Source organism: Anabrus simplex, chromosome 2, assembly GCF_040414725.1.
Source record: "Anabrus simplex isolate iqAnaSimp1 chromosome 2, ASM4041472v1, whole genome shotgun sequence".
NCBI lineage: Eukaryota > Metazoa > Arthropoda > Insecta > Orthoptera > Tettigoniidae > Anabrus > Anabrus simplex.
Genome location: NC_090266.1, coordinates 324795399 through 324823182, shown reverse-complemented (window position 1 = coordinate 324823182; position 27784 = coordinate 324795399). Strand labels below are relative to the sequence as shown.

The following is a 27784-nucleotide window of genomic DNA, read 5'->3' as shown; positions in this document are numbered from 1 at the left end:
CTCTCCAGTAGTTCACTGACATATCCTCTGACTCACCAGTTTCCTAAAATAACACTATTTTATCACTAACTACAAGATTTCTAGGAAAGACTCAACATCAACATATTAGTTATTTTCCTGTTAATGGATGCAGGCAGCTATTCACATTATGCATAAATTTCATTTTCTGAAGAAAGGATTATTATTATTATTATTATTATTATTATTATTATTATTATTATTATTATTATTATTATTAGTTTTGCGTCACACTGGCACAGATGATATAGATGTTGATTCACAAAGGGAATCTGAAATACTCGTTCCGAATGAGTAAATTTATAATACCAATATAAATAGTCCGTTATTGGACATTATAAATTTTCAAGCTAACTCATTCCATGAGATGGCCCAGAAGGCATCAATTTTTGATAATGAGACAAAGTCTCTCATAGTGCACTGGCACTGCCGGTGGCTACAATTAGCCTATGCAGTGGCCTCCACGGTATGCACTGGCCAGCGTCTTGGTAGGTGTGCTAGGTACCAACTGATGAGCCCAGCCTAGCACACGGGGGCGAAACGCTGGCAACCAGGAATGAGTTAGCTTGAAAATTTATAATGTCCAATAACGGACCATTTATATTGGTAAGATAGGTCTTATGACGATGATGAGATAGGGAAGGGTTAGGAGTGGGAAGGAAGTGGCTGTGGCCTTAATTAAAGTACAGCCCCAGCATTTGCCTGGTGTGAAAATAGGAAACCACAGAAAACCATCTTCAGGGCTGGCGAATGGGGTTCAAACCCACTATTTCCCAGATGCCCCTAACCGCACTGCCAACTCACCCAGTCTGAAGAAATGAAGCATTTTACAGAAGATGTGCAAAATATATTTTCATACACATGGCTCTAAAGTCATTTATGCCTCCTGAAAAATAATGAAAGTGAGCCACAATCCTAAAAATCAATAGATGAAAATCAATTCCAAGCCATACTGAAACAAAATGAACATTCTGAAACATTCAGGATGGTCACTCAAGCAATTCTCCATGTAAGATCATAGGCGTACAAAATTCAAGAAGATAAATACCATGACTATGCGCTCCGTGATGTGCACAACTGTTCCGTCAAGTGCCATGACTTGCAACCAACTGGTGGTTTGATAAGAGTTGTAGCAATATGCACACACAAGGAACAGTATGTATTACAGCTGTTGACAGATAACGTGAGCAAATCCAAGGTTAGTGAAGTTTTTTTTTTTTTTTTTTTTTTTTTTGACAAAGCCTTATCAACAGAAAAGAAAAACAATTATGCTCGAATGTTTTATTATGAATATCAACAACAGGTGTGGGAAGAGCTGTAGAAGACCACAAAGCTGTCACTGGAACCAGATTTTGTGTATGTTATTAAGTAGTGCCATGAAAAGAAAACATATATGACCACAGACAAAGTTCATGACCACGTTGATGGATCGCATCATACAGAGATTATCAGAAGTTATCAAAGGTCTTCATGTTGAAGTTCAGACTTCCATGAGATTTGATGGTAGAACAAGTTCCTGGTTATAAGTACAAGTGAAGTGGGACAAGGCTGTAATCTTTCATTATTCTTGTTGATTGCTTTTATAGATCTTTTCTGGAGATCTCAAAATGGTAGGACAGGATTCAGATAGTTTGCACACCAGCGCATCAGTGAAGCGACGTGCAGCAAATTTAACTTCAGGCAAGCAATGATAATAATGGTATAAAATATAAGTGCCATATAAAGTGTCCTCCGTTGTTCCAAATAATTATGTCACTCAAGAAAAGAAAACAAGGTGAACAAAATAATCTGTTGATTAAAATCTTATCAGATAAATAAGTGTTCTTAGCATATAAATTAATACCGTATAAAAATGTTGAATAGAAGTTTTCAATCTGGTAGAAATATTAAATTGAGAAGTGGAATGATCTTCCTGAAAACTGCTTTCTTGTTTCAAAGTGATCAGGAAGCAAAGTTAGTTTGCAGAAGAAAAACAACATGATCACATGTACATATTCCTAGACCAAAAGTTCTGACTCCATATCTCCCTTGCAATGTCAGAAACTCTTATTTACAATCCTTCATCACTTCATTGCACACAATTCAACAGGGTTTTTATTTTGTAACTGCAGCAGCAGTACTCAAGTCATTCGCCTTATTGACACTCATCCGCTGGCCGGTCAAATGTGCACCATATATCTGCGCCACACAGTGTCAAATAAAAGTCATAGAAAGCTATTTTTGGTGAACTAGAAAACTTAAAGGAGATGCTCAAGTGACAGCTCTCAGCTCTTGAACACATTTTCCATCTCTTAAAACAGGTTTGCTAACACTCGGAGAATCTCAGCTTAAGAGATGTTGATGTAACTTACCAAATGTCTTCCTGTAGTTCTCTTGTGTAAGGGTTGATGATGATGATGATGATGATGATGATGATGATGATGATGCTTCTCGTTCAAAGGGACCTAACATCTAGGTCATTGGCCCTGTGTAAGGTTCGTTAGTGTACATTTTTCCTTTAAACATCCTCCACCTGTAATAATTGTATGGATTTGAATTGGGAGGATCTAGGAAGTGACAGAGATTTAGATGGGCTTCTCTTCAAGAGCACTCACATTTCAGTGAAATTTTCCAACATTAACACAGTTCGTCTCCTACTTTCCTTTTCATTAATCCTCGATGAATATTCATGGGTCTGAATGACCCAACCATGAAACCAAATAGTTATTGCTTTATAATACTGCACACGACACAGCTATTCTCCTTGTTACAAGACGACAAATATAATATGATTTAAAGACTGAAGTGACATGTTTCCCAGGCAAAAACTTATCCAAAAATGTGGTAATTTTTACAAGTACCCTTAAGTTACATATCATGGGGTCCTTAAGGTGTATATTAATTGTTAACTTCAAAGAAACTTCTAAGCTCCCGTAAATGACCCTTTGCACGCCTTTAATTGCTTGGAAAAGAGTTTGACACTGTTAGATCACACAGGTGTGCTCAATAGGGAAGCAAATTACACTATAAAATGAGTGCAAACCTAACAAACATAAATATCACTACATTACCTGTGACCATTCTTTCACATCCATACCTTTGGCCACATCAATGTTTACAAAGGGACTCATCTTGGTTGGCACACTAAAATCAAACAAAAAAGTTGCCGAAGATATTCTGGACCAGATGTCAGGAAACTACACAACAAGGAGAAAAACCAAGAGATGGCCTTGTACGCTGTTTCACAACATGCTGGATGTAGACTGAGTGAACACATTTCTTGTGAATGAGACACAACACCAAGATTTTTCAACAAAATTCACTATCAAGAGGAAACATTTTCTACAGCAACTTTCTAAAAGAGTAATGTTGCCTCATACGGAAGAGCAAAGAAATAACTATATATGCAATACTAATGTGCAGACTCCATCTTAAGGCATAGAAGCTGAGGCAAAGGAGAATAATAATAATAATAATAATAATAATAATAATAATAATAATAATAATAATAATAATAATAATAATAATAATAATAATAATAATAATAATGTTTCTGGTTTTATGCACCTCTAACTACTTTTATAGTTTTTAGAGATGCCAAGGTGCCGAAATCTTGTCCCGCAGTTCATTAATGTACCAGTAAATCCACTGACACAAGGCTGGCATATTTGAGCACCTTAAAACACCACCGGACTGAGCAGAGATAACCCATTAACTTGAGCTCAAAAGGTCAGTGCTGTAATGTCTGAGCTACTCAGCCTGGTGCAAAGGGGAAAAGGTGTTGCATGTGTCCAGTCAACAAAGACAGGGAAGCCGTGCGCGTAGAGGTGCACGGCTGTGAGCTTGCATCCGGGAGATAGTAGGTTTGAATCCCACTATCGGCAGCCCTGAAGATGGTTTTCCGTGCTTTCCCACTTTCACACCAGGCAAATGCTGGGGCTGTACCTTAATTAAGGCCACGGCCGCTTCCTTCCAACTCCTAGGCCTTTCCTATCCCATCGCCGCCATAAGACCTATCTGTGTCGGTGCGACATAAAGCCCCTAGCAAAAAAAAGAAAAAAGACAGGAAATCCAAAACTGTATGTGTAGACTACAAGAAGAATGTTTGTAGTAATGAGTGTGGTAAGGTGCAAAGCATGTAGGTAGTGAATAGCAGTACTGGTGGTTCAGTACTTAAAGTTCTGATCCATTGAACTTGTGTAAATGTTATCAATTAACAGTAAATCTGTGGTTCAACAGTTAATTCTGGTATTGTGAGATTGGAGCAATTGGAGCAATTTGTGAGAAAAACACCATTCCACCATCATCTATGTAGGCTACTTAGAATAGTTTCAATATTATTAATCACTTTAATATAATTCTGACTTGCCATCCTGTTGAGAGTGAAATAAAAATGAGTTTTACTTATTCATTTTACTTTTATTTACCTTGATGCAAAGATTGCGTCCGAAAGTAGTTGTGTGTCGGTATCGCTCCATGTCTTTTGTCTACTAGTAATGTTCAAATGTAGTATCACGTCCGTTCAATTTTGCCTCCGGGATGAGAATGTGCTAGATTTCGACGTGAAATATGAAAACCTTTGGGAAAGCGCTTTTGTGAATGGTTCGGAGCTTCGTATTTCGGCCCACATGCTGGCTTCAAATGAAACTATCTATCTGCGAGAAAGCAACAGGCAAACTCTAGTCCAAAAATATCTGGTTCAGCGATTTGTGTGCTTCTATTGGCTTTGTCCGGCGACATACATCTGAATCCAGGACCCCAGCATGACAGCGGTATGAATTTCTTCTACCAAGATGTAGGGAGCATGTGTAATTCTTTGACGGACTTTGACCTCGCTTTCAGTGATGCCAGCAAAGATTGTATTTGTATAGTTGAAAGTTGGTTAAATGATTCTGTTGGTGATAATGAACTGTTGTCTACTGATTACTGTTGTTTTGTCAAGACAGACATCAGGTCCATAGTAGCAAAGTGAAAGGGGGAGGGATTATGATTGCTGTGAAATCTGCTCTAAGGCCAGTTTCCCGGCCAGAGCTGGCGGGAGACTGGGAGTGTCTCATGGTCAAGGCCACCCCAACATCAGGAAGGTCTGCATTTGTAGTGTGCTGCTACCTGGCACAGGACGAAGTGACTGCTAGGATGAGTAATCTTCGACCAACACTGGCCAACGTCACAGCTGTTTTAAACCCGCAGGATATCCTTGTAGTTTGCGGAGACTTTAACATCAGGCATTTGGCTTGGAATCCTGGTCCCGTTATAAAACAAAGATGTGCGGAAAGTCTTCGTACTTCTTGAATTCGGACTCAATCAAATGAGTCACTTCCCAACAAGAAACAAGAACTTCCTGGATCTTGTTCTACTCTCAGATCAATACTGTGGACACTTGGACTGCTCTGAGATGGAAAAGGTAATTACATCCGACCATCAAGCTGTAGAATTCACTCTATCTTTACCGCGAGTTATGCGCCCCGTACCGCAGAGGAAGTTTATGTTCGCATGGACTAAGGCCAATTTTCCACAAATGAGAGACCTCATTTCGTTGTGTCCCTGGAATTTAATAGAGGACTCCCCCTCAATCGATGAGGCGTTAACCCTTTTCTACGACTTCCTTCACGCTGTAATAAAAGACACTGTACCGCCCCGGATAGTTAGCACGCGGAAGTACCCATGCTGGTACGACTCTGAGGTAATAGATAAATTAAAAGAAAAGGAGAGTGCAAGAAGGAAGTTTAAAACATGAGCCATAGTAGTGATTATGTGCAATTTTCGTCTATACGCGGTGAATTTAAGCGTCTTCAGCTCAAAAAATACAGAAACTATATAACTTTGATGGAATCAAAATTAGCTGCCAACCCAAAGTGTTTCTGGAATTTTGTAAGCAACAAACGGAGGTCATCTCGCCTTCCGTCTACTATGATTCAGGAAGGGAAAGAATTACAGGACAAGAGGAGCATCTTGGACAGTTTTGCAGATACCTTTGAAAAGTATCACTCACCTGCCGCACAGTGTAATCTATCCACTTCAACCGTGTCCTAACTTCAATAGTGACCTCTCCAGCAGAGGTATCTTCAGTTCTTGCATCTTTGGATACCTCCAAATCATGTGGTCCAGATGACGTACCCGCAGTACTATTGAAAGAATGTGCATCTGAGCTAGGTAGGCCACTTAGGATCATAATAAATATGCCATTCTCATCAGAATATTTTCCATGTGAGTGAAAGAAAGGTTATGACATACCTGTGTTCAAGAAAGGAGACAAAATAGTGTTTGATAGCTATAGGCCTGTTGTGTTATTGTCCCCGATTTCAAAGGTGGCAGAGAAGATCGTGTATAAGAGACTGTACAGTTCAGTTTCACAGTATATTAATACAGCGCAGCACCGTTTTGTACAGAAACGTTCTACCGTGTCCAATATGGTGGTGTATATCAATTTCATTTCACAATCTCTGGATAGGAGGCAACAAGTGGATGTTGTTTACACGGACTTCTCCAAAGCCTTTGATTCAGTTCAACATGAAGGCTCTTTACTGGGCCCTCTTTTCTTTGTCATATTCATAAATGATATAACATCAGTTATACAACACAGTAATTGCCTTCTCTATGCTGACAATCTAAAGATCTTTAAGGTGATCAATAGTGAGTTGGACTGTAAGTTGCTACAGTCTGACTTAAACCTCCTAAGCAACTGGTGTAAAAAGTCGCTGCTTGGTTTGAATACAGTCGAACCTGTCCTAACGGACACCCTTATGCAGCGGACACCTGCCTATACGGACAATTTCCCTCGGAACCGATTTTATTTTACATAAGACAAGTGTTAAATTGGCCTCATTTAAGCGGACAACTCGAACTCCGGACAGCGGACATCGCCATTTGTCCAGTTCACTTGACTTAAGCGGACACTTTACACGTTGCAGGACAATTTATTACGCCGGACCACATGTCATCCTTTCTTTTAAAACCATTCTTCAGACATAAGGAAATCCCTTTTGATTGTTTGTACTATTTTGAGTGCGAGGGGAGAGAGTGTACATTGGAATGCAATTCTGATGATGATGATGCTTGGTGTTTTAAGGGGCCTAACATCGAAGGTCATCGGCCCAGGAATGCAATTCTACCTAGTGGTGTATAGGCCTATTCCGAGAATTCTAATTGCCCAAAAATGCTGCCTGAGACTGTTGACTCACAAGTTACCTGGGGATTTTCGTCCCTTCTTGCATCATTCTATTCATAACTCGGATTGTCACTGATAAGGTCAAGCTCAGGTAGTCAACTTGAGAAGGAAAAGACAGTACAGGTGCTAATTCGTGAGACAGAAATACTGTAGCAGTTCAGTTGTCTGTTAAACATGAGTAACAAGGGACAATCATGTTTAGATCTTGAGGCAAGAAGAAATGTAATTATAGAAAGTGACAAGGGACTTTCAGTGAGAAAGCTTGCCGAAAAATTCAACTGTGGGAAAACTCAAATAAACACTACTGTGAAGAATAGAACTGAAATTTTAAAGGAGTGGGAGGAAAATAGGAATCGAGGAGTGAAAAGAAAGTGGGAGTCAGTTTTTTCAGAAGTGAACGTTGCGGTATATGAGTGGTTCAAGTGTGCTCGAGTGAAGAAACTGTGTGTGAGTGGACCAATGTTACAAGAAAAAGCTCGAGAAATCGCAAATAATCTGCAAGTTGAGAATTCTGTAGCTAGCAATGGTTGGTTAAATTGTTTTAGAAAATGTCTTAACGTTAGTTTCAAAACCGTCTGTGGAGAAGGTGGTGATGTGTCTGCAACTGAAGTAGCGGATTGGAAAGATAGGTTACCAGACATTTTGAATAGTTACGAACCGAAAGACATTTTGAATGTTGATGAAACTGGTCTGTTCTTTAGGGCGATCCCGAAGAAGTGACTGACTTTGCCGAATGAAAGTTGCAAGGGTGGGAAAATGTCAAAAGAAAGAATCACCATCATGTTTTGTTGTAACGGAATCTGTGAAAAGGAAAATCCTCTAATAATCGGTAAATCCTTGAGACCGAGGTGCTTTAAAAACATGGACTTAAATTGTCTTGGTGTCGAATGGCATGCGAATAAAAAGGCATGGATGACGTCAGCAATATTCGAGAATTGGCTCCTAGCTTTGGATTCCAAGATGAAGGCCAGATAGTGTAACGTGATCTTATTGCTAGATAATGCTACGTGCCATCCAGAAATACAGCTTTCAAATGTAAAACTCTTGTTCCTTCCACCCAATACTACTTCTCATCTTCAGCCATTGGATCAAGGAATACTTCAAGCATTCAAATTAGACTATCGTAAGAGGGTTTTATGGTTGTTAGTGGCACACATGGATGAAGTAGACTCGGCTTTTGATTTGATGAAGAAGATCGATGTTGGCAATGCAGTTTCGTGAACAAAGGCAGCCTGGAATGCAGTCAGCAAAACCACAATCAGGAAATGCTTTGCAAAATGCGGCATCGTTAATTCTACAGTTGAAGAACAAGTAGAGGTAGAGGTTCAAAATGAATATGATGAACTTCAGACTTTAGCAACGACAGCTGGATTGACGTATGATATTGAAGCCGAAGAAGAGAATATTCCTTGCTGTGACGATCTCGAGGGCGACTGGCAGTCCCGACTCCAGGACGCACTTTACGGTAAGCTTTCTGTGTTATCAAGTTATTCAGTAATTGTGTGTTGCACGTATCGTAAGGTCCATGTTTGTTTGCACCTCAACTCCTCATTCATTTTCTTCTTGTGATAGACAGCTTTTAATTCTTTCAAGCCAAATTTTCATTTAATTCACTGCACTTCGTAAATATTTCTAGCTATCCATAGCAGCCTTCATTAATCGTACAAAAGGACCATTTTGAATAGAGTAAAACTTTTTATCGTTTTACAGAGCCTGAATCAGGAACGAAAAGTGACGATGACGGTGAGGCGGAAGAAGAACAAGAAGTTCTGACAATGAAGCAGGGACTAAATATGCTTAAACAGAGAAAGAATTTGTGTATCACGCTGGACCGCGAGTACGGCGAGAACACTATGGAACCATTTAACAGACTTTATTCCATTTTCGAGAATATCGCAGTTAAGAAAACATGTGCTAAATTTACACAGACGAAGCTTCACGATTACTTCACGAAGCTGTAATGCTTGTAAATGATGTAAAATCACTTATAATAACTCTCTATGAAATACTAACACAGAAATGACTTAGAATAATAAAAATAAAGATATGCATGCTTATATTTAAGGTGGATGTTCTTTGCCGTTAAAATGTTCGATTATTTTTACAAACTTATTTTAGCGGACACCTCGCGTAACGGACATTATTCCTCGGAACCAACGGTGTCCGCAGAAGGGAGGTTTGACTGTACTTCAAAATGCAACACAATTACATTTTCACATAAGTTAGAACCAGTAAATTACCCTTACCATTTATGCAATTTCCAAATAGCTCGTGTGAATGAAATAAATGATCTTGGTGTGACATTTTCAAACTGATATGGTCTTTCCTTCGAGAAACATTTAGATAAGATTTCTAGGAAAGGGTTTAAATACTTGGCTTTCTAAAAAGAAACTGAGCCGAATTTTTGTTTCTCCTAGAACTATAATAACTTTGTTTTGCACTCTAATCAGGCCATCGTTAGAATACTGCTGCGAGGTGTGGCTACCTTCTCAAGCAGTATTTAATACAAAACTTGGAAAGAGTCCAAATAAGGTTCATGAAATGGATCAGCTACAAGGGTTTGGGTATTTCTCTCGCTTCGTACAATTACTAGTGTTGGCTACTGAATGCATGATTCGAAGCATTGTATCGATTCATTGAAGTGTCCGAGTGAATCGATTCACAGGAACGGCGAGCTCACGGCACACGATTCAGCTTACTCCCAGCGGACAGTGCTGAGTGGCGCACTCACTGGACATTGATGGGGAGCCGAGCTTCTGCTGCAGCGAGACAGTGAATCATGGCACATCGAAAGAATCGTGAACGAGCACGGCTCAGTGAGACACAAGGTACACATGGCTCCTTATCGGCTCACTGGACACGCGGAGAGCCGAGCTTCCGCTGCAGCGAGACATACAGTGAGCCATCGCACACCGAAAGAATCGTGAACGAGCACGGCTCAGTGAGACAAAAGATACGCACGGCTCCTTATCGGCTCACTGCAGCGAGACATACAGTGAGCCATGCTACACTGAAAGAATCGTATGCTATAATGGTCTCTCGAGCTCACCTCATTTGAAAATAATACCCATTTGCATTCACTGTCCTCTTCTTACAGGGAGGTTTAAATAATAGATGGATTTATTTGCAGTGTTAAAAAGGTAGTCACAACATAATTCTGAAGTAGGTAGGCTATTAGGTTATACTATTTATTAGTTTAATGAATCTTAGTATTATAACTTAGTTGACATTTGACAATTAAACTTGACTCTAGCCTGCCCTATGACTAAGAGTCATGCTCATGACCTTTCAAAAGTACCAGTTTTATATTGGGAAGAATGGCTCAGTATTCTCTCAGTTCATATGTCACATCGTTGCACAAGACTTCAATCATATGTGGACAGACGCAATAACAGTATGCTGAATCAGAAAACCAGCGGGCTACTGTACATCTCGGGTAGCCTATACAAAATATGACGATTAAAAAAATCCTCAGCTGATAGAAAAATACATATTTTCAAAAATGACTGAGCGAGTTGTCGTGCAGTTAATATCGCGTGGCTATGCGCTTGCATTCGGGGGATGGTGGGTTCGAATCCCACCATCAGCAGCCGTTAAGATGGTTTTCCGTAGTTTCCCCATTTTCACACCAGGAAATGCTGGGACTGTACCTTAATTCAGGCCATGGCTGCTACCTTCCTAATCCTAACCTTTCCCACCCTGTGTTGCCGGAAACCTTCGATGTATTAGAGTAACTAGCATTTTTTTAAGAAAGGAGTTCATAGTATGAAGACCAGATGGCAGCTGCGAGCACTGAATGTTGTTGCTGCTGTCTTACCAGCACATACTACACAGATGCAGTAGGAGCGGTGACCAATGAGCCGTGAATCGGATCACTGTACTGATTCAGTAACATGAACGGAATCAAATGAATCGATTCAGTAAAATGAATTGAATGTCCCATCACTACCGATTACGAGTCTTTTTGCAAGACTATGAGCATGAGGACATTGCACTCACGCCGCAGATGTGCCAATGCCCTCTTTCTTTATAAGTGTCTGATGAATAGAGTGGATTGCTCAACATTACTGGAGCTGATTCCATTACATGTTCCTCGTCGCAAAACTAGGCAAAGGTATATTTTTCACCTGCCTAAAGTGAGAACTGTGGCTCGGGCTAACTCATTGCTTGTGAGGGCACTAACATCACTGAATGAGGTGGGTGAATCAGTGGACCTTTTTCACTCACCCCTGTCTAAAATCAGATGTGCCCTAATGACCTCATGAATGTAAGGCCCTATCTGTAAGATATGTAAATATGTAAATGTTACTAGATGTAGTTTAATAATGTCAATTATTTAAGGAAATTTATTTATTTATTTATTTATTTATTTATTTATTTATTTATTTATTTATTTATTTATTTATTTATTTATTTATTTATGTATTTATTTATTTATTTATTTAAGGTGTTGTAAATATGCATATATAAAGGTCTCTAGATTTAGTTTGAACTTAGTTATTATTTTAGGAAATTAGTGTTATTCATTTAAGGTGCATTTGTTGTATGTTTTATTCAATCATCTTTAATTGGAAAAATAACCTGTTGTTGATAAATAAATCTATTCTATTCTATTTATAAGAAAATTATGCCATAAATTGGAACATGTATGCATTTCAAATGCAAGCCTGTCTGGCCCATGTTGTGCACATGTGCAGAAAGAAGAGAGTTGTGTAGTAAAACGTTGAGCACCACAGGGGACACCGGTGAATATTTTTGGTTTTCCTGCAAGGCCACGGCACACATGGGTGTCCGGTAACACAGGGTAAAAGTAAAGTGTCGGCACATGGAGCAAAACATAAAAGAATAAGAGAGAGAAAACATTGGCGCCCAACATGTTAGAGGGTTAAGAAAGGACCTAGTGGACCTTCTTATTTGGAAGACAGACACAAAGAACTCTGCGAATGAATTGAAAGTGGCACTCCTTGACAAGGAATAACTTGTACAGCACTCAGCAGTGAAAACATGTTATCCTAATGTAAAAATCACTCTTTAAGCAACACTATACTAAAAACATTCATGCAGAAACTACAATGCTAAAATAAACATATTTACACCACAGCGATGGACACGACATTAAACTCTTGTCAAACTCAATAAGGCAACTTCATTTATCAGCCTCGCATATTAACATTACCTAACATCCTACTGCAGCTGTACACGAAGAAGTCATCATATAAATAGTACTGCACCTATCGTTCACAACTTTAAAATAAAGATCCTGTACATTAAATAACTATGAAAATGACAGAAACACAAGCACGTATAGTATATAAAGAACATGTTCTATCAGAAGAAAAATTATTAGTTTATAATGAATAGTGGATGCGAAAGAATTAGGGACCCCACTGCATCTATCAGTACCCCTTTTACCAAGCGAGTTGGCCGCGTGGTTAGGGGCACGCAGCTGTGAGCTTGCATTCAGGAGATAGTAGATTCAAATCCAACTGTCGGCAGCCCTGAAGATGGTTTTCCATGGTATACCATTTTTACACCACAGGCAAATGCTGGGGCTGTAAGTCAATTAAGACCATGGCCACATCCTTCCCACTCCTAGCCCTTTCTTGTCGCCATGTAGACAAATCTATACTGGTGCGATGTAAAGCCAAATGTAAAAATATCAAAAAAGTACCCCTTGTAAAACATCATGGAAGTAAGCAATATATGTAAAGTTGTGTGCTATGCGGTATGTTTGCCAGCTGCTACTTCCAAGTTTCCTGGCTTCAAAGAGTGAAATGGATTACTAGTCATGAAGAGGTGGTCCACAACCCTCACTCAGAAAGTATGCAACTGGTCAACAAACACAACAGCAAACGAATGAGAATTGCTATGTGGAATCTAAGGACATTGTTCTAAGTGGGAAAGCAGAGGAATGTCACCCCCCACGGAATGGAAAGGATGATACTTGATATCATGCGAATGTGTGAGATCCATTGGACAGGTAATAGACAACAAAGAACCGAAGGAGCAACCCTGTATTATTCAAGTAGCTCTGAAGCTGGCCGCTTGGTTAAGAACATCTCAAACTTTGTACCATATTCAGATCACTGCATACAACTAAAAGGACACATCACTTTAATCCATGTCCTCATATCAAAAACTAATATATCACAGGAAGGGGTTAAGGAAATCTATAAACAAATGCAAGAACTGTTGGGAACCTTGACGGATTATGACATAAATATAGTTATGGGAGACCTGAATTTTAAAAATGGATCAACAGATTGGTAAGACTGTGGGACCACACAGGCTAGAGCAGATGAATTAAAGGAGTGATAAATTGCTTCAGTTGTGCTAAGACAGGAAAATAGTCACCTTGAATACACGGTTCACCAATCACCTTACCGTCCGTAATATCTGGCGAACTCCGTAATAGCTGCCATGCGCGCGCGCGCGCGCACACACACACACACACACACACACACACTCACCCCCCTTCATTATAGACTGTTATGCCTTTCAGCGTTCAGTCTGCAAGCCTCTGTGAATTTCCTAACCACTCCCATATTCCTCTATTTGTAACTAGTTCTATGGCCACATTTAGTTCAATACCTATTATCTTTAAATCTTCAGAAACTGTCATCTTGGTCTCCTTCTAATTCTCATACCCTCCATAGCAGAGTTCATTATTCTCCTAGGTAACCTATTCTCCTCCACTCGCCTCACATGACCCCACCACCAAAGCCGGTTTATGTACACTGCTTCATTCATCAAGTTCATTCCTATCTTATCCTTTCTCTCTTCATTCCGAGTCCCCGCCTGCCAATGTTCCTGCTTGTTTGTACCAACAAACATTCTCGCTACTTTCATGTCAGTTATTTCTGCCTTTTAAGATACCCTGAGTCCACCCAGCTTCCTCTCCATAAAGCTAACTTGGTCTGAAAACAGACGGGTGAAAAGATAGTTCAGTCCGGGAACAGACCATCCTTCTTACATAATACTATTGATCGCAACTGCAAGGTCACTGCATTAGCTTTGTTGCACCTTCATTGAATCTCACTATACTACCTTCCTGGAAGAGCAAACACCCTAAATACTTGAAATCATGTACCTATTCTAGCTTTGTATCCCCAATGTCACAATCACTTCTCTTGGATTTTTTACTTTCTGACATCAATTTAGTCTTGGAAAGGCTAATTTGCATACCATACTCATTGACCTATTTTCAAGTTCCAAGATAATAGACTACTAAGTTGTGGCACAATCTGCCATTAAGACCAAGTCATCAGCATAGGCTTACAACAGTTTCTCCTAACTGAATCCCTCCCTGCCATTTTATACCTTTCAGCAGATGATCCATATAAACTATGAACAGCTAAGGTGAAAGATTACAACCTTGTCTAACCCCTGTAAGTACTTGTATTTCTAACGAGGTAACAACTGCTATCGGCCATGTCATTTACGCATTTATTACAAAAATGTATTATCCTCTTTCACTTTATTTTTTCTTTTAGGGAACAGCAGTCGACGTCTATAGGCCCGCTCCCACCTAGTGAAATGGAATCAAATCGAACAGAATTTGTTTTTAACATGTGTTTAAACAGGAGATAGAGATGGCTATCACCACGAGTCGAATTGAATCGAATCAAATAGAACCGAACATTACAGCATTCTCTGCCAAGAATATTTTTTGACTAGCGGAGTGGAATCTAACAGTATTATCAACATCCTTGCAACTTCGTAAATGATTGGGATATTTCGGTCAGTCATTTGGCGGCAAATGTCTATTAGCTTCTGCGGCAAAGTCAGCTGTTTCCTGCAGACGATCGGGAACTTTCTGTCTCGTTATAGTTTATTCAACTTACCAAGAACGGACACGAAAACTTATCGATTTGGTTCAAAAATACCATTTCTTTTACGACAAGACCCACGAGTACCATATTATTGCAATAACATTAAGAAATAATGCCTTGGAGAAAATAAGCAAGGCAATGAGAAATCAAACTGGTTAGAATATTCAGTTTCGTGGTAGATTACTGTAGCCTATATCCAATTTATGCCATAATCATTGCTGACTTAATCACAAAATCATGTTAAATTGGAGTCCACATACAGAATGACTTTTTTTATTGCTATTTGCTTTACGTTGCACCAACACAGGCAGGTCTTATGGCGATGACGGGATAGGAAAGGCCTAGGAATGGGAAAGAAGCGGCTGTGACCTTAATTAAGGTACAGCCCCAGCATTTCCCTGGTGTGAAAATGGGAAACCACGGAAAACCATCTTCAGGGCTGCCGACAGTGGGGCTCGAACCCACTATCTCCCGAATGCAAGCTCACAGCTGCGTGCCCCTAACCGCACCGCCAACTCGCGCCGTACAATAATTGACATCATTTCGGATGTACAGTACCTTTAATTAAAAACTATGAAGTGTATTTATTTTCCTCAGCAGAGCAGTTTCGAATGCATTACGGTACAGTTTGTTGGGAACACCTGCACAACAGTGTCAAACGTAGGGAATGCCACTTACAAAATTGTTCAAATGTAACTACTAGGAAGTTCAATCTAGCAAAGAAGACAGCTAAGGATAACATGATGGCAAGCATAATTGGCAGTCATACAAATTTTAGTGAAAAATGGAAGGGTATGTATAGGTATTTTACGGTAGAAACAGGTTCCAAGGAGGACATTTCAGGAATAATTAATGAACAAGGGGAGTGTGTATGCGAGGAACTTCAAAAGGCAGAAGTATTCAGTCAGCAGTATGTAAAGATTGTTGGTTACAAGGATAATGTCCAGATAGAAGTGGAGACTAATGCTAAAGAAGTATTAAAATTTACATATGACAACAATGACATTTACAATAAGATACAAAAGTTGAAAACTAGAAAAGCGGCTGGAATTGATAAGATTTCTGGGGATAAACTAAAGACAATGGGTTGGGATATAGCACCCTAAGTGAAGTACCTATTTGATTATGGTTTGGTTGAAGGAGCTATACCAAATGAATGGAGAGTATAAAGGAAAAGGTGATAGACATAAAGCTGAAAATTACAGGCTTGCATGTCAGCTTTGGGAAGGCATTCTTTCTGATTATATTTGACGCATTTGCGAAATTAATAACTGATTCGACAGAAGGCAGTTCGGTTTTAGGAAAGGTTATTCCACTGAAGCTCAACTTGTAGGATTCCAGCAAGATACTGTACCCATCTAAATGGTGCCTGATTGAATTTGGGGAAGCTGGAGTAATTTTTGTTACCGAACATTGGGTTACAAGCAAGTATACATCAGCTGTTACCGTGCCGTGCTGGCGGACGTGTTATGTCACCAGGCTGGTGAAGGTCGCCACATCACACATTACGTCACTTAGCGAGCCGACTGCCGAGAGGGGAAGGATACTCTGGATACATCTGCTTGCCGGTGTGAAGGACGAATTACGTCACAAGGAGGGCAACAGCCAATGAACATCGAGGAAGGTGCTGGAAGGTCTTGAGATTATTCTAGAAAGAATTCGAGGAGAAGTCTCTAAGGAAAATCTGAAGAGAACAGTATAGTTTCTACAAGAGAATTGAACGGAAGAGTCTCTGAGGAGAAATTAAGTAAGACAGTCTTCAGGAGGAACATCGTATAATTTCAACCATCTAGCAAGAAGATGAACTTTTGCAGATATGGTTACTTTCTGCGTATTTCTTGTATGGCACAGCCACTATGTAATTTGAGTGCTAATTCAACTTTTCTTCAGCCTACTTCGGTGTAGAGCGAAGTGTTATAGCCGCACGGTTCACCGAGTGGAACTTGAGAAACCACAGACAGTTCGTGCGCTCACTTAAGCCGAGTGTTGCAGTGGAAATTCATGGAGTGTCTCTTTGGATATTGTACGGGAAATGAGCTATATAAAGCGAATATTCGAAAGGAAACCTGGCCTATAGAACGTCAAAATACTAGTAATAATGTTCCGTCAGTTTCAAGATTCACTGTAATCTTGTGAATGTGCTCGGAATTTGAAGCTTGGGGTACAACTGAACCTGATCGTACATCATTGTGCCAGTTAAGTGTCATAAATAATTTAATAGAATACAACTAGTGTGGAACCATTTTTCTTATACAAAATTTTAGTTTCAGCTACCATTGTGAAGAGGAACCGACAGCATGCAACGAACGCGAGGAAAATCCTGGAATTTTCTGGAACGTTGTGGGAGTGATACAACGCTGCTGTTCATAGCCGTAGTCATCATGGGTTAAGCCAAAGTGTGCACGCCAGTGCAATGACCTTGTATATCTATGAGCCTCCATAGAGCAGGAAGAGGACGCTGACACCCATAGTTGCATCCCGACGCCAAGGATTTCCATCGGAACCTTAAGTACCATTGTAAAATTTCTTCGCTTTCGGTAGATGAATAGTAGATTGTATTCTTGCTTAGAGCAGTGTAGTTTCTTTTGGAAATGTTGTATTTAAATGGTGATGGTGGAGTACTCATGCATTCTTTAATTTATGGTTTCTACATTTTCAATCTTTGCATTTTCTTAGAACAATGTTCGTGTTTTTGATTCGAAGATAAGTAATCCCAGTTGCTAATGAGTTACATGAGGTCATGTACAATTAAGATCCTCAAAAGGAATTATGGGGGATTAAGACCTAATAATAATAATAATAATAATAATAATAATAATAATAATAATAATAATAATAATAATAATAATAATAATAATAAAATATGGTTATAATAATCACGACGAGGAGGATAAAATTAAATATCAGAGTAAATACCAGTAAATCGAAGTCTTAATGAACTATTAGTTTGTGATATAATTGATATCAGAAGGGATGGGCATTGATGTGTACTAGGAGCAGCTCATCGAGAAGACGTTTCTAGGAGCCATAATAGGAGGAATAAAAGTAATTCATTATAATAATAACGAAAGTCGGGTATTTGACTGGTTGTTGAGAATAAAAATGTACGGCGTTATGATGGTAGATTTTAAGATGAAATTGACTATATGGGACCATTAGGGTGCATATCAGTCATAATGATTATGGTGAATTATAGTGATGATAGTGATTTATAGTGATTTGATAATATTTAGGGACTAATAATAGTTCATTCCTTCGCTCAACAACCGATATTGTATAACGTACGACTTGCTTATTATTAGCCTTTCCTGGGGCTCACAGACGCATCCTTCTGATGATGGTGGTGATGATTATTTCTTCGAGATTAACTTAGTCATCCTATGTCGTCTTGTAACAACAGACTTAGTGAATTCTGATTAGGATTGATTCATGCTATAAGGGTCTTCAATAAAATTTAAGAGGAGAATATAATAATAAATGATGATGATAATAACATATGACAAGTTCAGCTGTATGATAAATTTGCCTATAAACAGTTGGTGTGATTGAGTTATTCATGAATATTATTCATGTCTTTCCAGGAATGCTTATTCTTTTCATATTTTTATGTGATTTATTGGTCAACGTTGTTGTTGTTGTTGTTGTTGATTACGCGTGGTGTTACGTGATGCTCTATCCATCCATAGAATACTAGTCAGATAGAAATTGTTGATGTAATTTATAAAGGAATACACTCGAGCGAAGTCTGCGAGAGGGGAGAAATGCGCCATGGATTTTTCAAAGAATTTTTCAAAGGAATCTCTTAAAATTGTATAAAATTTCTTAACTTGTAAAATATTTCACAAAAATAATTTGAATAGAATTCCTCAAGAATAAGATGTAAAGAAATTCTCAGTGGTGTGGAAAAAATGAGTTAGGAAGGATTTTTCAGAAATGTCAAAGTAATTTCTCAAGAGAATTTTCTCCAAGTATGCCAATATAATTTAAATAGAAAATCTGTCACAGATGTGTTAAAGTAAAAATTATTTAATGAGAATTTGTGAAGATTAAAACAGTAATGAGAAATAGTTATTTTCATGTTCAATGTGGCATTGTTTCGTTGATGTTAGTACGACGGTATCACTAATTGCCCGATCAATCAATGTTACAGAGAATTGCTTCGGTTGGAGTTCATTGGAGATATTACTGAATCCCATGAAGCGACAAAGCATGTCAAGGACTTATAGTTATTTGTAAATGAGAAGATCAAGCAGTTGAATTATGTTGAAGAGATGTTGAAACAATTTTTTTTTTCTTTTGGTGCTTTGTCCAGACTGAGTTTTGTTTTTATATTTTAATAAATGAAGTGGTTATTTTGTTCTGATTTTTATTTCACATTATGTCTCCTATCCAGTCACCAATGGCCCTGTAAATAGAAATTTTCTGAAGGTCGGTCCCGTAATAGCAAATCGGCCCTGCGAACAATCCACCCTTTTGGGACTCTCGCTCCGCCGACTGAGCGACCCCGGAGAAGGGGACAATATAGCAGATATCTTGGATTAAGGAGGTCAAATGGTCTGTATCACGATTGACCTCTCTAAAGCATTTGATAGGGTGGATCATGGGAGACTACTGGCAAAAATGAGTGCAATTGGACTATACAAAAGAGTGACTGAAAGGGTTGCTATATTTCTAGAATTTTTTTTTTTTTTCCTAGGGGCTTTACGTCGCGCTGACACAGATAGGTCTTATGGCGACGATGGGATAGGAAAGGCCTAGGAGTTGGAAGGAAGCGGCCGTGGCCTTAATTAAGGTACAGCCCCAGCATTTGCCTGGTGTGAAAATGGGAAACCACGGAAAACCATTTTCAGGGCTGCCGATAGTGGGATTCGAACCTACTATCTCCCGGATGCAAGCTCAGCCGCGCGCCTCTACGCGCATGGCCAACTCGCCCGGTCTAGAAAATTATATATTATATTATATTATATTATATTATATTATATTATATTATATTATATTATATGATATTATATTATATTATATTATATTATATTATTTCTAGAGAATTAGTGTAAGCGAAGCTTTATCTGACCCTGTAATAATTAAGAGGGGAATTCCTCAAGGCAGTAATATTGGACCTCTATGTTTTCTTATATATATATAAATGAATGATTAAAGAAGTGGAATCAGAGGTAAGGCTTTTTGCGGATGATGTTATTCTGTATAGAGTATAATTAAGTTACATGATTGTGAGCAAATTCAACATGACCTCGATAATGTGAGATGGACAGCAGGCAATAGTATGATGATAAACAGGGTTAAAAGTCAGGTCGTGAGTTTCACAAATAGGAAAAGTCCTCTCAGTTTTAATTATTGTGTTGATGGGGTGAAAGTTCCTTTTGGGGATCACTGTATCTAAGTGTTAATATAAGGAAAGATCACCATTGGGGTAATCACATAAATGGGATTGTAAATAAAGGGTACAGATCTCTGCACATGGTTATGAGGGTGTTTAGGGGTTGTAGTAAGGATGTAAAGGAGAGGGCATATTAGTCTCTGGTAAGACCCCAACTACAGTATGGTTCCAGTGTATGGGACCCTCACCAGGATTACTTGATTCAAGAACTGGAAAAAATCCTAAGAAAAGCAGCTTTATTTGTTCTGGGTGATTTCCGACAAAAGAGTAGCATTACAAAAATGTTGCAAAGTTTGGGCTGGGAAGAACTGGGAGAAAGAAGACGAGCTGCTCGATTAAGTGGTATATCGTAATCTATAATCTTCATTTCCATATTGACGAATTACACAATTAAAAATAGGAAAGAATTTACACCAATCAATACTTGTTTATTGCTTATATTAAGCTACAGGACCGGTTTCGACCCCATATACAAGGTCATCTTCAGCTGAACCATGAATACATATTTATATGATGAAGCTTTGATTAAATTGCATTGTCAAAGGAATGTCATATTATGATGTGCATTTAGTCATATACAAATGGGGCACGTCTCAACGTGAATTGGCATATATGTCAGTATGTACAATATTGCAACTGTATGTATAAAATATTATGTTGAGGTCCTAAAATTAGTGTATAAAACATATCTTCACTTTAACTTATATATATATATATATATATATATGTACAGGATAAAATACAATATATAAAAAACATTTTGTGCACATGAACATTCGTGTCTTGCTTGTTGGTCAATTCATCAACTCTCGTATTTAAGTCCCATTTGCAGTTGTACACTCAGCTGCTGTTCTTGGAGTTTAAAAGATATGGTTGTAAAATTGCATGAGTAAAAGATTTAGTCTTCATGTGGGATAAAACACTTTCCAATTTAAAAAAAAAAAGTTGTCAGATGTATGGATAAAATTCGGCTAAAATATGTTCAGCTCTGCTGCAAGCTCGCACGTCAAACGCAACTCGGCTACACCAACAATAATAAACATAACACCATTGCACAGCTACAAATGGGAAAGGAGCCATTACTTTGAACCCAATTTTACGGACACCACAGGACAACAAGATTTGATTCTAACATAAGGCAAGATGAAGTAAATATTCCCAAAATGTGTTCTAACATAATGACTATGATCCAGGCACTCAATGAACAGAATAACACATTTGCTGATCAAATTTCAGACGTAAATGACAAACTTTCAGGCAAAATTTCAGACGAAATTTCTTAAGCAAACTCAGTTTTAACCTAACAGATAGCACAAGTGTACACAGGTCTACAATGTAGAACAGGGCCTAGAATCAAAAATTTCAACCGTAAATGACGAAATTTCATCACAAATTAGCGACGTCACCGATCGATTAATGCAGCGGATATCGGACATCAGATCAAAACTGGGACAGGTTGACCAGATCGATACTAGAGTAAGCATAGTGGAAGGGGATGTCTTGGACCTCAAGGAGGGGGTGGAAATCATGGTTTCTGGCATAAAACAACAGGTTGAGGGAAGGATTTCCAACATCAAGGGAAATTTTGAAAGTCGTATCTCTGCCATCGAGAGAAATCTTGGGAGCCATATTTCTGCTGTTGAAGGAAGGTTAGAAAACCGGTTCTCGACCATCAAAGGAGATATGCAGAATATCAAGGAAAACATCTAAAACATCCTTCACGCAGTAGAAGATAGATTAACACAAACAGGGCGTATCACCACACCTCTAACCCCCTCAAACCTAACCGGCAATATACAGCACACCTAGACCCGAAGGTGATTATAGAGAGCCTTCCAGAATACCACGGGCGACTAGAGGAGAACCTTTACTAGCTCTGTCGAGGGATCGGTCAACCTACTGGGAAGGACTAATTTACCAAGAGGACATCTTTGTGCAACTCATCACACCGCCATAAAAGGGGAAGCCACTACTTGGTGGAACAACTTGAAAGGATTAAATCTAAACTGGATGGACTTCAAGAGGGAATTCCTCGCTAGGTTTAATTCCGAAGGGGTGAAGAGCTCAGTGAAAAAGAAGCTACTGACTGAGGCACAACCGACTGGCATAAGAGCTAGCACCTTGCAGAAGTACCAACTCTTCAAGCGTCTGCACCCGGAAGGAAGCGAAAAAGAGATCTTACCAGATATCACAGAGTTACTCTACGATAAAATTCAGCCCCTAGTGAAAGTAACACAACCCAGATCCTTTGATAATTCACGCAGAATCATCGCCCAGCTGGAGGAGGAACATAAGAGCAACAAAGCTACAGAAGAGCCCAGCGCAGTTAGGAAGTGCTACCAGTGTAGAAGAGTGGAACACTTGAAGAACAAGTGCCCAGACTTGATGTCAGAAAACTAGTTCTGGCACATTCTGGATTGAGGGGGGATGGGACTGGGAACAGGGATGCGCCTCAAGACCTGACAAGTAAGCAACCCTGATCAAGTAGGAGAGGGATTGGTCAGATAGTGAGTGGAATAGGCCAACCCCACCCAGCTATCATCTTAAGAATTGGCAATGAGAACTTGTCAGCCATACTCGACAGCCAAGCAAGTCATTCATTTGTCAGCGGGACTGTCGCCAGATTACTACCGCTTATGAAGTCTCATCACCTCGGAAGGACAGTGGGAGCAGCAGACGGGGTAACCTATTCCATCCAAGGACAGACTAAAACTTACCGCTAAATGCATGAACATGCCTATTGTAATTGATGTTGCAGTGATTCAGAACCTGATACCTCACATCATATCAGGTCATGACTTTCTGGTGAATACAAAGTGATCCTAGACTATGCAGCTCATGAAGTCTTTTTGGGAAAAGACAGATATTTGTGGGTCGCCTGGCACGATGGAAATCTCTGGACTCACAAGGATACGGAAGTTGACGTAAACCTGGGAGATATCCAGTTAACACATCTTCGACCGAGTGAAGAAGAAGAGCTGAGACACACCTTAAAGGACTTCCCGGAAGACATCACGAATAAAATATGATGGACTGCCATGGTAACCCACACCATTGAATGCTGCGCCCCCTCACCTATCAAGCAACATCCATATCCAATCAACCCGGATAGATGCAATTTCGTCATCTAGAAGATTCAAGAAATGGAAGGGCAAGGTCTCATTGAACCTCTACATCCTGTAGGGCTTCACCTATCACCCTACAGAAGAAGAATAAGAAGAAGAAGAAGAAGAAGGAGGAGAAGAAGAATGGGAGTACTGACTGTGTGTGGACTTTCGCAGGCTGAACGAAAAGACCGTTAGTGACGCCTAACCCATGGCTGACCTGAAAGACTCGCTGAAACAAGTAAGTGGGTCTAGGGTTTTAAGCACGCTGGATCTCAACTCCGTATACTGGCAAGTGAAGGTCGAGGAATGTTCTAGACCACTGACCGCTTTCATGACACCGAGAGGATTGTACCAGTTTGCAGTAATGCCCTTTGGATTGAAGAATGCTCCTGCACCTTCATGCGAGTGATAGATAAGGTATTATCAGGATATGTTGGAGATTTTTGCCACGTGTATCTCGACGAGATTTTAATTCACAGCAAGAATTTTCAATAACATCTTGTACATCTTTGGAAAGTGCTGGAACGACTGAAGATTCATGGACTGACTTGCCAACTGGAGAAGTGCCACTTCGCCGTCCCGCGTAGAATATCTTGGCCATTTCCTAACATCTGAAAGCTTAGAATGGCAACCGGAGAAGAATCGAGCTATCAAAGAAGCTGAACTCCTGCGGACCAAGCAGCAAGCACGCCAGTTCCTTGGCTTGTGTGGATTGTATAGCAGCTTCGTGCCACACTTTGAAGAGAAGGCAATACCACTCACCGATCTACTCCTTAACAACTGCCGATTCCAATAGACCAGCAAGGAAGAGGCAGCAATCCAAGTCATTAAGGCTGCGATATGCAATGCTCCCGGTCTAGCCCATCCCGACCCTCAACAGAAGACGTGCCTGCAGATGGAAGCCAGTGACTCTGGCTTAGGAGCAGTGTTATTCCAGGAGAGAAGTGACGGCGGAAGGGACGCCATCGAGTATGCCAGCAGGAAACTATCTCCCACCGAACAACGCTACTGCACTGCCGAGAAGAAAACCACCTTAGCCATGGTGTGGGCCATGGGCAAATTCAAAGGCTACTTGGAGGGAAGGAAGTTCCAGCTCTACACCTATAACGCTGCTCTCAAATGGTTGAAGTCATTCTCAGGCTCAAAATCTAAATTGATGCAATGGGCTCTGTTAATAGCAGAATTATTTTTATGTGTGTCACCTCCCAGGACCGACAAACATAGGAGCAGGCAGCTTATCTAGGAACCCAGCGATGGAACCTGAAGCTAGGAGCACCATTGTCGAAAGGGAGTTCCCACAAAAATACCAGAGTTAGCCTACGGAACCTGTTCTTATTACCATCAAGAAGGAACTTGATCTGGGAGTGATCAAACAGTGGCAGGAACAAAACAAGCCCTGTAGGACCACGACACAGTGGATTAGGAGACAGAACATAGATAGTCGACTTGTCCCGACGGAATTAAAGATGTGCTACAAGAACTTCAAGGTTGACGGAGGAATCTTGATGTACAGGTCGCACCTCTCTGACATGCCTGCAGTAATGGTGATCCCCAGACAGCACACGATGGACATCCTCGAGAAGTTCCACGACAGCATGGAAGCCAGACATCCAGGAGGCGAAGAGACATATCAGTTTATCCGACGAAGATTCTTCAGGGTCAACATGCGGAAAGACATCCTGGACTACGTGAAGGGATGCTACATCTGTGCCTGCACCAAGGCGAGCAACAGGAAGGCAGATTCCAGCCAACGAGGAAGACGGCCACAACGCCCGTTGGGGGTCATAGCCCTGGACTTGATGAGTCCTTACCCTAGAACACCACGGTGTAAAACAGGGCTCCTAGTAATCACTGACCTCTTCAGAAGATGGATTGAGGCATTTCCGATACCTGAAGCCATGACGGGACACATCACCAGCCTGCTACAAGATGAGGTATTCAGCCGTTATGTTATCCACGGTGCATTCTGTAAGAAAACGGGAGTCAGTTCACGTCGAGGAAGTTGCAGCAAATGATGACGGAATGGGGTGTGGAGCACTGGACCGCCCCTATCTACAACCCAAGGGCAAATCTAACGGAACGACGGAACCAGGAGCTGAAAAATATGCTACGAGTCCACCTGATAGACAAAGGACTTCGACTGTGGGACCGTCAGGTACAGCAGTCACGCTTTGCCCTGTAACAACGCATCAATCATACCACCGACTATTCCCCAGCAGAGCTGTTTCTTGGTCGACAACTGTACGGCACCGGGGATCAGGAGATTCGTCCACCACCCAATTCGGGTCAAGATGATGCAGCTGTTTCCCTGGCAGAGTAGCAGCAGCAGAACATCAAGGAGAAGCAAGTCTTGGCTGAGAAGAGATCACTTAACCAGGCAAAGGCTCAATGTGTCGAAGAGACCCAGATCTTCCTACCAGGACAGCAAGTACTGCGACGTAACCACCCAGTCAGTAATAAGATTGGAGGGTTTCACGCAGGTCTCGCACCTAAGTGGGTTGGTCCCATCGAGGTGAATAAACAGGTGGGCCATGGGGTCTACTTACTGAAGACCAACCCTCCTGTCAAGGTCCACGCATCGGAGTTGCGGTGAGTCACCCAACCGCTGCGCATACAGAGTAAGCCTGGAGGAAAGGCTACTAATGCCACAGCACCATCTGGTCATTGTGAGGAGAACGCATCGACTATCATCGAGGAAGAGGCTGGCAGCGAGGCAACCCCGACCCCCGACACGGCACATACTAGTCAAGAGGAGGAGAGCACATCCAGCGACATCGAGGAAGAAAGAAGATGCAATTCACATCCAAAGCAAAGTCGACGAGTGTGACAAAGTGTGGAAATTGTTTCAAGTTATAGGGGGGATATTGACGCAAGTGTGATAAACAGTTATAACTTGAAAACAATATTCTCTCACCCATGGGTAACTAATGCAAATATTGAGATCGAATTATTATTATTATTATTATTATTATTATTATTATTATTATCGTCGCCATAAGACCTATCTGTGTCGGTGCGACGTAAAGCCCCTAGCAAAAAAAATTATTATTATTATTATTATTATTATTATTATTTCATGATCATGATTATCATTATCAACATTATTTTACAATTATTATTATTGTTGTTGTTACTTGTATGTATGTATGTATGTATGTATGTATGTATGTATGTGAAGTGTTACATCCAGTTAGTATTTGTATTATTACGATACGATCGCACTGTGTGTGAAGTTATGTCATGAAAGTATTAGTAGTATTATTATTTACGTAATTGAATGATAGTATTGTGTGTGAGGTTATGACATGTACATAGACATTTATATCAGTTCCGTTAATGTAAACACCTGTAAATTAATATTATAATTTATTACCCGTATATAATTTGTAATCCATAATTGTGAAACACACTGTAACTTCCAGAATGGTAATAGGCACAAGAACGATTAAGAATGTTCTGTACATTACAATCTATGTATTACGCACTCTATAGAATTTTCACGAAGGTACTTTTTGTAATGTAGCTTTCTAGAAGCCTGGCCAGGACCTATATATATAAGGAGATGATCTTGACGGTGAAGTAAGTTATTTGGGAGTTACTGTTAAGTGAGTTGTTGGAAGAAGGTTATTGTGTAGCCAGGTGCGACATGCATTTCAAGCAGTCAACTGTTTGTGTTCCAAGGTTGTAACCTCTATGTGCTGTGTTATTCAGTTGTTTTTAAATGGTGGTTTGTATGTGAGCATTTTTGTTGTGACAGCATTGATCAATGTTTTGAGTGTGTTTAATTTGTAGATGCATGTAAATAAAAATCATTGTACCAACTGACAGGATCTCATGTGCGTCTCTGTGGATACGTTAAATGATGATGATGCTTGTTGTTTAAAGGGGCCTAACATCGAGGTCATTGGCCCCCAGGATACGTTAAAAAAGCTGATCAACAGATCAACAGGCTGAGAACGAGAATAAGCCAGCCCTTCATATGGTATGTAATATATATTTGTTACATAATCATTATTAACTTTTATAAGTATTGTGTGCATACATTTACACTTGTTTTTTTTCTTTTTCTTTGCAGCTGATCTCAAGAGGGCTCCATTTTAACTGTTTAAAACTTATTTTAACAACTAATTGTGATAACACACTCATGTGAAATGAAATGTTTTAAAATAATTTCAACACTGATGATGAACCTTAGAGTCCAAAATCTGGTTTTGAAATAACATTTAGTGTACTGATACAACTGTATATGATTAATTATAATAATAATTAAAGAAATTGAAACTTA

At 39.8% G+C, this 27784-nt stretch overlaps 1 protein-coding gene and 1 long non-coding RNA gene across 3 annotated transcripts in view; one reads left to right on the top strand and one right to left on the bottom strand.

Annotated features, from left to right (window-relative positions):
* nes (lysophosphatidylcholine acyltransferase 3 protein nessy) overlaps positions 1–27784 on the bottom strand; it is a 478088-nt gene that overhangs the window by 324458 nt on the left and 125846 nt on the right. The gene's annotated exons all lie outside the window — the stretch shown is intronic.
* Positions 865–27784, top strand: LOC136864109 (uncharacterized). The gene is made up of 3 exons (XR_010859270.2): positions 865–1698; positions 27385–27481; positions 27575–27784. It is a non-coding gene; the product is annotated as an uncharacterized lncRNA (long non-coding RNA).